This window comes from Pinus tabuliformis, chromosome 9 (genome assembly GCF_031772625.1).
Source record: "Pinus tabuliformis cultivar Carrire ecotype Pingquan chromosome 9, CPIR1, whole genome shotgun sequence".
In the NCBI taxonomy this organism is placed as follows: domain Eukaryota; kingdom Viridiplantae; phylum Streptophyta; class Pinopsida; order Pinales; family Pinaceae; genus Pinus; species Pinus tabuliformis.
Genome location: NC_142307.1, coordinates 1,249,624,573 through 1,249,635,478, shown reverse-complemented (window position 1 = coordinate 1,249,635,478; position 10,906 = coordinate 1,249,624,573). Strand labels below are relative to the sequence as shown.

The window sequence follows — 10,906 nt, the reverse complement described above, 5'->3', positions numbered from 1 at the left end:
TTGATTGCTTCATAAGTATAATGCTCATAATCATAGACAATGCTTTGAAGATTGCAAGCATACTAGAAATAGCACTGAAGAAGCTACATGGGAGCTTGAAAATACTACATGGGAGGAAAACCCACATTCGTTTTGAATTTTAAATGTAGATTTGTATATGTGTACACCTGCATGGTAGACCACTAAGGACAATGCTAAAATAAGGGGGAAAGGAATGTAAAGCATTGGGTTTTAATCCCCAATTAAATAATGTATGTTGTACATGATGAAAAGATGGAGATTCTAACTATGTAATGGTTTTGAATGTTAATAATAAAATCATCATTGATTACATATAGATAAGGATAATAGTATATGGGTCTATGATCCCATAAGAGGGGGTGTCATGACCCCAAGGGATTTGCATGGTTACAAGGCACTTTTTGAGTGCACCGTGTGTTGAGAAATCTAGGGCATAGAAATTAAGTGATTTCTCTTTTGTTAGTAACTGATTGTGAGTGCTTTTTACTTCTTTAGATTAGGATCTTCTTTTACTTAATTTATTAGTGTTCTTCTTCATCAAACAACTACCAATGCATAAACCATAAAGAGACAAGAGACACAAAATATAGGTTATCAACCATGGCCAAAACCTCTCACTCCTGAGAGGAAAACCCGAACAAATTCTTCTTCTTATAGAGATTTCAATTGAAGAATACCAAGACCAAGACCCATGACCTATTTTCCACTCCAATACCAAGACACAAGTTCCCTTGATGATAGTCAACCTTGTACTCCTTCCTTTGTCTTGACTCTTCTTCCACTTCGACGTTCTTATGCTTCAAACCTTCGGCCTCCTAGAATTAGATTTGCAATCCTAATTCAGAAATTTTAACTTGTACATAAAACCTTTTCTTATGCCTTGATTTACTTTGCTTGTGATGGATTCTCCTTCTAGCTTGACTCGGCCTTCCTTAAGACTCCAATCTGGTTACCTTGGAACTCGACCTTACTGTAGCATATTATCTCCTCTTTCTTTGCACGTGTGACAACAAGATCACCCTAAAATAGACCCAAAACCTAATCTTAGAACCTCGCTCTACTTCCTTTTCTTTTTGCCGATATTTTAGGCTTCCTCACTGTACTTCACACCCTTTTCTACCTTTGACCAAATTTGCAAACCACCAAAATTACTTCTCTGAAATTCTATGCTAAAATGGAATTCAAACTACCCTATTTATAGTTGTTTCCCATGCTAAATAGCCGACTTGACATGAAAATGAGCTGACGTGTCCATTTGAGAAATTATATTATTCTTTTGAGGCCGAATTGAAGGAGGTGACTTTGTCTTTGTCTTGGAGGGCCTTCTTATACTTTTTATGACTCATACAAAAATGTAATGTGCCCAAGAAGGGTCCTTCATACATGACATAGACTCAAATTGAATTTTATGACTAGATGACAAATCCTAAAGGCTCACAATGGGAGCCATCACTAAAAATAAAATTCCTTGCTCGCGAAACCCATGAGACAAGCATTACAATAATAATTTTATTTTTCTTCTTTTCATCAATTACATAAAATCACAGTTACACATATCATTACGAAGACCGAACCTAGTTACTCTTTTCAACACTCCCTCTTAACGAGGGAGGTATTCATAATGGTACTTGGTCATTCTTAATCTGAAGAATTTCTCATAAGAAGAGTCAAATTGGTAACCCATTTGTTTAACATCATATCAACCAACATTGTCACATAGCAAGGCCTTGACTAAAATCTCTATCTCTCCACGAGATTTGAGCACAATGCTGACGAGGCCAATGATGTATATACACCCTCATCATTGTCTCTCTCGGAACATACCCCACCCGAGTTCTCAGGTGTGTTCCACTAGGGCCATTCTTATCTTGGATTCCCAATCCTCAAATAATATTGGTCCTCAATGACTACTCTTAACTTGGATGCGCTAATACATCCTCAAAGAGCATCGGATGCCATATGTTTACCCAATCCTCCATTATGTCTTTCCAAGTGAATACAAGAATGATGTGTCTATCTCTCCCTTTTAATTAGGGAGGACATATCTATTCCAATAAAGGAATGTTCTCATTCCTACGGAAGGAATGTACCTAAGCTCCCTCTTGGCTTAGGAATTTCCAAGTTTCTTCCAAGTAAGAAACTTGTTTCCAAGCTCCCTCTTAATTAGGGACCTACAACAACTCCTCAGGTGGAGATGACGGGACAACCAAATGCTTGAAGGACTCCTCTTCATGATGTCATGAATTTCTTTTCGTTATCTAGGAGTGTTCATGTTTGGGACTTCTACATAGGGAACCAACCATCCATCACTTCCATCCATGAGTCAACCATGTCATCCTCGGAAAGTGATCCATCAATCCATATCTGGCCATGCCATGCTGCTTTCTTCATTCCATGTTTACTTAAGGATCTTTCATCCTACTACATGTGCATTTGTGGTGAAAGACATCCATAGATCTTCCCTTGGAAACCCTGCATAAACCCATCGAGATATTTGTAAAAATAAAGGAATGAACATTAAAATCAACATTACCTTTATGATGTTCTTTCATCATGACATCTTCTAGTTTGCATCAACATCTTGCATACATATCGACACATCTCCCAAATATATATATATATATATATATTCAAGGGTCTCTTTCTTTTTCAGACTTCATCAGAGTCTTCATATCTTCAATGGATATATCTTAGTCAAATCTTCTTGGTATTTTGGATGTTGATTTACCTTACCATGGTTGCATATTCCACGATCTTTTCCTTCCTTTCTTCACACATTTCATTCCTAGGAGCTTCCAATCAGAGTTCCTCAATTGTAGTCAACCACCTCATACTTCATATGAGGACATATTATGTTGATTTCATCTAGTGAATGTGTGACCCATGCATTTATGCATTCCTTTGAAGGAGGATATCCTTCTTTTGATTATGCTCTCAAGATAGAGCATTGATCCATGTTACCTGCAACCATATGACATGACTTCTACAATATCAAATGTAAGCACACATACCTCATTTTTCCTTTGGGTCATCCAGACTTCTTGCAACAACTTCCTTGATTGAAAGAGCTTCAATCCCTTGATTTGCTTCACTTTTATGTCATCATACCATCATCCCATGAATTCCACAAGTTTGGAATTCTTGATGAAACACTTGCTTCCCCTCATGATCGGTGAACCTTTCAATGAATATTCCATCAGAGAATCTCGAGGATCTAAAATATCCCCATCAACATATGTTTCATTTTGATAGATGTATGATGAACCTTGTACTAGATGACCTTGCCACTTATGTTCCCAATGAGATTCCCAAGAGCTATATCCTTGACTTCCATAGATTATAACCATCTTTCATGCTTCTCTATGATGATGTCCTGAGCTCTTTCTTTTAATGCTTCTATGATGCCATGATGCATCCCATCATTTTTCTTAGTGAATAATGAAAGCCATATCTTGCAATAGAAGACTTGGCAACTTGAGAAAAACTTAGGGGAGGAAGACTATCTCAATCCTAATAGAGATCTCTTACTTCCTCATTTTTGGATTTCTTCTTTTTATCTTCCTCCACTTCTTTGGTGATAAGGGCTTCTTCTCTTCCTCTTTTCTTATTGTCCTTCTTGATCTTAGGACAATTTCTTTTGTAGTGCCCATATTCTTGACACCCATAGATTCAACCCATAGCATTGAATCTTAAACATCTCCCCTTTTTTTTTCCAAGAACCAAACTTTCCAAAATTTCCCTTTCTTCTTGTCATTGTAGCATAAGTTTGACTTTGCTCACCTGCTCCCACATCAAAGTTTCCCTTTAGTCTAGATTCTTCAATCTTGCACAGTGACCATAGATCTTGGAATGGAGTAGCTTCTTTCTTCCCATAAATATTTGAAGTAAAGTTATCCCACTCCTCCGGTAGTGCATTTAATACCATTGTAGTCATTTCTCTATCAGACATGACTTCTCCCATATCTTATAGCTGATCCTGAATTTCAGATATCCTCATAAAGTAGGAGGTTATTCCATCTTTCCTTGACATATTCAGCTTGTAGATTTCTTGCCTTAATGAGATGACTTTTCCAGCAGTTCTTACGGAATACATCTCTACCAGTTTGTCATAGATTTATTTTGAAGTTTCAAGTTTAGATACATATGGGATGAGGGAATCCTTGATGGATTCTATAAGAATCCTTTGAGCCCTATCTTTCCCTTTCATATACTTGGCAAGAGCTTGAGCATATTCCTTTCTTGGTGTAGTAATAGAACCTTTGAAATGTTCCATAACCTCATTTTCAATGAGATTCATATCTGTCCTTTTCTTCCATGCAAGATAGTTTGAAGCCCCAAACAATTTGTTGGTTTCCTTGCAAAAAAAACATTTTAACAGATTCAAATATGGACATAAATATACTTACTTGATAGGATTCTCCTTCTTGCTGCTTCCTTGATGTTGATGATGATATAGAGGATAGAAAACTTCTCCTTGATGAAGGTAGTTTTCTTCAAGAATGATCCTTGATCCCACAGGGAGTGAGATGACAGCACCTTTTGATCTAGCTTCCTTTGGATGAATAGTCTTAAAAACACTTTAACTTGAGTAGATGTAGGGTTTTGGCCTTCTTTTATTGATGGTGATCTCAATATTTATTTGTAGACTTCTTTCATCTAGGGTTATGATGATTCCTTTGATTTCTAGATGATCTTTTCTTTGATGCCTTCCTTGAGTGTCTCTGATAAGATGCCCTTCCTTGAGTTAGTCACCTTAGCTCTGATACCATGTAGAGAAATCTAGGGCATAGAAATTAAGTGATTTCTCTTCTATTAGTAACTGCTTGTGAGTTCTTTTTACTTCTTTAGATTAGGATCTTATTTTACTTAAGTTATTATTGTTCTTCTTCATCAAACAACTACTAATGCATAAACCATAAAGAGACAAGAGACACAAAATATAGGCTATCGGCCAGGGCCAAAACCTCTCACTCTTGAGAGGAAAACATGAACAAATCCTTCTTCTTATAGAGATCCCAATTGACGATTACCAAGACCAAGACCCTTGACCTATTTGCCACTCCAAGACCAAGACACAAGTTCCCTTGATGATAGTCAACCTTGTACTCATTTCTTTGTCTTGGCTCTTCTTCCACTTCGAACTTCTTCTGCTTCAAACCTTCAGCCTCGTAGAATTAGATTTGCAATCCTAATTTAGAAATCTTAACTTGTACATAAGACCTTTTCTTATGCCTTGATTTTCTTTGCTTGTGATGTATTCTCCTTCTAGCTTGACTCAACCTTCCTTAAGACTCCAATTTTGTTACCTTGGAACTAGGCCTTATTGCAGCATATTATCTCCTCTTTCTTCACACGTGTGATATCAATATCACCCTAAAATAGACCCAAAACTTGAATCTTAGAACCTCGCTCTACTTCCTTTTCTTTTTGCTGATCTTTTAGGCTTCCTCACTATACCTCACACCCTTTTTTGCCTTTGACGGAATTGCAAACCAACAAAATTACTTCTTTGATATTATGTGCTAAAATGGAATTTGAAATACACTATTTGTAGTCTTTTCCCTTGCTAATTAGCCGACTTGACAGGAAGATGAGTTGACGTGTCCATTTGAGAAATTATATTATTCTTTTGAAGTTGAATTGAAGGAGGTGACTTTGTCTTGGTCTTGGAGGCCCTTCTTATACTTTTTATGACTCATACAAAAATGTAACGTGCCTAAGAAGGGTCTTTCATACATGACATAGAATCAAATTGAATTTTATGACTATATGACAAATTCTAAAGGTTCACAATGGGATCCATCACTAAAAATAAATTTCCTTGCTCATGAAACCCATGAGACAAGCATCCCAATAATATTTTTTTTTTCTTCTTTTAATCAATTACATAAAGTCAAAATTACACATGTCAATATGAAGACCAAACCTACTTACTCTTTTCAACGCCATGACCCCTTGAGCATGTGACATTGACATGTTTCCCAATTGCCTAGTGTAGCGCAATGTTAATCTACCTAAACTACGCCTCATAAAAAGCTCACTTATTTAAGCTCTATATTAGCGTGGAATCTCATAACTCTTCAATATTGTGCAAGTAAACTTATTGTCACAATCCTCTTATAGTAACTTCACTTGTAAAATAAAACATAAATAGCTTCTTCAATAATTTCCAAATAGTACTCAATCAATTAAGGGACACAAGTTTTATGAAAATGGCCCACTAACCTTATTCATTGACACAAACAAAGATATTTTCACATATAATAGGTCAAATCAATATCTCAGCTTCACCCCTCCTTACAATATGCAAAATATCCAAAATAAACCAAGTGTTGTAGCTGCTATAACACCCACCAAAAATTTTGGCCTAACACCAAATTTTGGGTCCCCCCTCACTTGTTCAAGGTCTTAAGGGTTATGCCTATGTTTCAGATTAGTCAAATTATCCTGTGGCCTAGATGTCATTGAATCCTATTAATTCTCATGCTTACATATTGCTTATATCATTGTATTAGGGTTTTATTATCATTCTCTTTAACTAAGATCATCTCATGCATTTGCAAGTCTTATGTTTTCATGGGATGCATTCCAAATGATTAGCAGGTGCCTTGTATGACGGTCATACTCCATCTTGGCCCTCATGTGTTCGAGTGTATCTCGCTTTTAAAGCCTTATATTATATGATTGCATGCTATATTATTGTCATTAGTCATGTGTGTGGATGCTAAATTGGTGAAGGATTTCCACTTGCACATGCTACATTGGTCCTTTTATCAACTTGCATTGGCATAAGTGACACAAAAGTCTCTCACTAAATCTATTATATATTTAAAACTTTAGAAATTAAAGTTGATGTAAATTCATTCTACTTCCTATGATATTACCTATTCATTTTTCGTTGTGATATGCAGGGAACTCCTTCTTGCTATGTCTTTTAACAAAGTCCTTGAAGGTATTTCAAGTCATGATGACCATTCAAAAACTACATTAGAGGGCACATTGAAAATTTATAGGAAGTGGTGCCATGCATATGCAACACATTGGAGCGAGTGCTGGTCATAACCACACATGAGTGGGTGCTATCTTCTAAGAAAATTGGTTTCTTGGGCTTGACACTAATGCACGTCTTTCCCATTGGAGAAAATTTTTCCATGACTCTATGGCTTGACAATACAACTTGTTTATTTATGTGGAATTTGTACAAATGTTGAAATCCATCTCGCTTGTGGTCGTTTTCTTGTTCAGAGAAGCAACAAGGCTTGAGGCACTCAACTGCAAAATGGTTTGATTATGTCAGTAATCAATTTTGGAGTCCTTGTAGCATCATATGGAGAAATAAATGTTAGCTGGGTAGGGGTGGTTTATCAAATAGGTTGTGTTAATGGAGAAGCTTTTAGACTTATTTTTACAGGGATTTGGGCTTGAAGTTGAATCCAATCACTTTGATGTACTATGTGAGCTCGTGCAGTACAATACACCTTTTTATTCCATGGAAATATTTAGAAATCCAAAGATGGACTCAACAATGAATTGGAAATTTGATATAATCATCACGTCATTAAATGCTTACTACACATTTGCTCTAAATGTGTCAGCATTTCTAGTTATCTTACACACTATTATATTGGCAAATTGTGTAGCTAGTGTTGTAAAGGACTAGGTGGTGGTGTTACTTTCTATGTTATTTTACTATGGTGTTGCTATAGTTGGTGTAGGAACATATAATAATTACAAGATAAAGCCTCTTTCTTCCAGTGAAAACAAAATTGAAGTTGTCATAGATGAATTTTCTGCTAGCCATGATGAGCCCCTTAAAAATCGTCAAAACAATTCATTTGTTGACAATAGATACTCCAATGGGCATATTGAAAGTGAACTAAATCACCAGGAAAGTGAATGGATGGTGATGATTGTGATTATTGTTAATTACTCATGGTTCTCTGGAAAGCATGGCTTGAAACTGGGTAAGCTTGGAAATATAACCTGCTAGATGCAATTACCTTTGCCTCTTGCAATTTTCCATAGAGGTTTTGTTTATGGGGAATCATATACCGTGTGTTGGGCATTGGCTCCAAAAAATGCATTGAAGTTGATGAGCAAAGGCCTTTGCATACATTAAGGTTGACATAACATGATGTATACAAAGAACATATATGAGGTAAAATATATAAAAGGGCAATAATGTCATTGATTACAGTATCAACAAGTCAGGTTGCAACATAATCATAGATTGGAGTTGCATGCTAAGTTTATCGCACATGCAAGGCTTATGTAGGTCACAGGTCGTAACCTTCGATCGCAGGGTCAAGTCATGGAAATCCCGAAATGTGACATGTGACTATGCAACCAACATAGAATATTATCTCTTAGGTCACAAATTTCATTCACAACCTCCATGATCATCATAGGGAAATGTGACATACCTTGGGATTAAAAAATCACGACCATGCTTGGACCTGCAACTCACATTTGAAACATGACTTGTGTATAAAGCTTGGACCTGCGACCTTGTTGTAGCAGCTACAACCAACCTCCAAAATTTTGGCTCGCATGCAAATTTCAGAGCCTACCTTGGATCCTACGATCGATCTTCCTTGGTCACTTGTTGGTAAGTTGATGATCTCAAGCTTCCCCTCCTTAATCTTAAGAGTCGTTCATGTTGTCATATCTATGCAGCATGTGTCATCTTTGGGCATAGGGGTTGTTGTTTGTCATGTAAAGGGAATGTTGTTTCGCTTCACGGGAAAGCATGTGCGCATGAGTTTTGATCATCACATAGACATGTTTCACACTCACTTCATGCACTCTTGTCACGAAGGTTGTTGCATCAAGCAGAGTATGTTTTATACATTCTGGATGGTCTATGTTTCATCACTAAGTGTTCGTGTGCGATCACAGTCAAGTATTATCGATGTTTACATTTGTTTCACTGATCTCACACTTAACCAATTTCCTAAACAACCTAGCCTCATCCAGCTTCCCGAAACTGTGCACTTTGCTTCTGCAACCATCTAGCTTCCTCCCTTGCTTGTTGAAACTCTGCAGTGCGCAAAGACCCCAACATCCCTTGGCATCCAAAAATGCACAGTTGTTTCATCCAGTGTCCTTCCCAATCGAAACCCACTGTCATCAGAAATTGCGTAGTATTGTTCCTCAGTTTCCCTACCAACACGACTCTCTAGAAATTCGCAGAGCAGTAAATAAGCCAACACTTCTCTTTAGAAATGTGTAGAGCAGCCATGCATCCAACATTGCTCTCCAGAAATGCATAGAGAAGTCTGGATGCCCTGCATTCAAAAATTGTGGAGAGGTGTCCTCCCAGGATCCCCATCCCGCAGCAGTGTGCTGTGCCCCAGAACTATGCAATGTTATCCAAGCTTCCTTGTCTATCTTGCATGCAGAAATTGTGCAGTTAGGCCTCCCAGAGCCTCATTTTGGCAGCAGTCACTACCCGCTAAAACAACGCTGATCTATCTGTCAGTGACTAGAGGAAAAGGTGACATGATGAGATCACTCCTAAGGAGTTGAAGAGAAGGACCAAGAGACTAAGTGATGGCAAAAGATTCAGACCTCATGAAAACTCTATCAAATGCATGATCATCTCAAGGGTAAGTATGGTAAGTATAGAACACCTTTCGAAGTACACCTCTTAGTTGATTTTGCAGGATTGCTTGTCATTGTCATATCATCCTGCCTTTAGTAACATGTATGTGTGCAAACACAAAAGGTCATTTCATATGTTTCTTCTACATGTCTTGCTTTCTTTTCTCTTGTTTAACCAAGTGTCATATTCAGCATGTTTATTGCCATGTCATGCTTGCGACCTTGTTATTGTGATATCGAAGGTTTGTCTTTGTGTGCATGAGTTGTTTTGACTATGTAAACACCCGTCACACTCACACACAATGTTGTAAACACTTTCTCGCAAGTTTCATCATGGTTGTTTGAAGGTCTGTCCGAAGTGTCGCACTTGTCTCTTTCACCACTAGACAGTTCCACAGTCAGTCACACTGAGCATATGTTGTCTAGTGGTTTGAGGTGTCTTGTTGACAAGTCATGTTGAGTGTGTGTTCGCAAGGTCATGTATACACAAGTTCACTCACTCACACAGTTGGCCATTTTTCTGAAGATCTGTCGAACGAACCACCCTCCATCAGCCAGACCTTGACTGAGCTGCACTACGTAGTCTAACCCTCAGTGACTAAGCACTGTTGCCCAGAACTACACAGAGCTTGAGGCTGCCTACCAGGCAGTCTGTACTACACAATCTTGGAATCAACCTGAATGACTGTCACCCAGAACAATGCAGAAGCTTCCTAAGAAGCTATCTCAGTTTGCACTTCCTGCAAGCCTATCCATCAAGCCTCTCGCTGATCAACTAGAGAATTTTACTAGGCAGTGACCCCGGGTTTCACTCCTCCCAAAAATTGCACAGAAGCCTCTTAGTGACCCACCCTCTTAATGACCTCTGCGCATTTTTTCTTGAAAGTGCCCCAAAGCCTCGCATCTCGGTCTGACATGTGCTCTGCGCAGTTTCAGAGCCTTGTCCTCTCTCCTCGTCACCTGCACCTAGAAACGAAATGCAATGCATCATGGTAGATTAGGGGATTTCTGGATTTGATGTCATGTCATCATGAATGATTGCAATAACAAGTACATGGATATGACATGACATGACGACGAACAATATGAACAAGGAGCGCATGCTAGAAGGCTTTCTCACGGTTGGACGAACACATGAAGTACACTAAGTAGTAAGCGAAGGAGACACATGCACATGCATGAACCATCAAGCGAACACTAAGACCATTGAAGAATCTGTGCACTCTGCCATGCGGAGGTGAAGCTATGGTACACCACAAGCACACTCATCACTTAGCAACAT

At 38.1% G+C, this 10,906-nt stretch overlaps 1 pseudogene; it reads left to right on the top strand.

The window, feature by feature from the left end:
• Nucleotides 1-7,097: 7,097 nt before the first annotated feature.
• On the top strand, nt 7,098-8,011 carry LOC149153099 (putative sugar phosphate/phosphate translocator At3g14410 pseudogene; annotated as a pseudogene).
• The last annotated feature ends 2,895 nt before the right edge of the window (nt 8,012-10,906 follow it).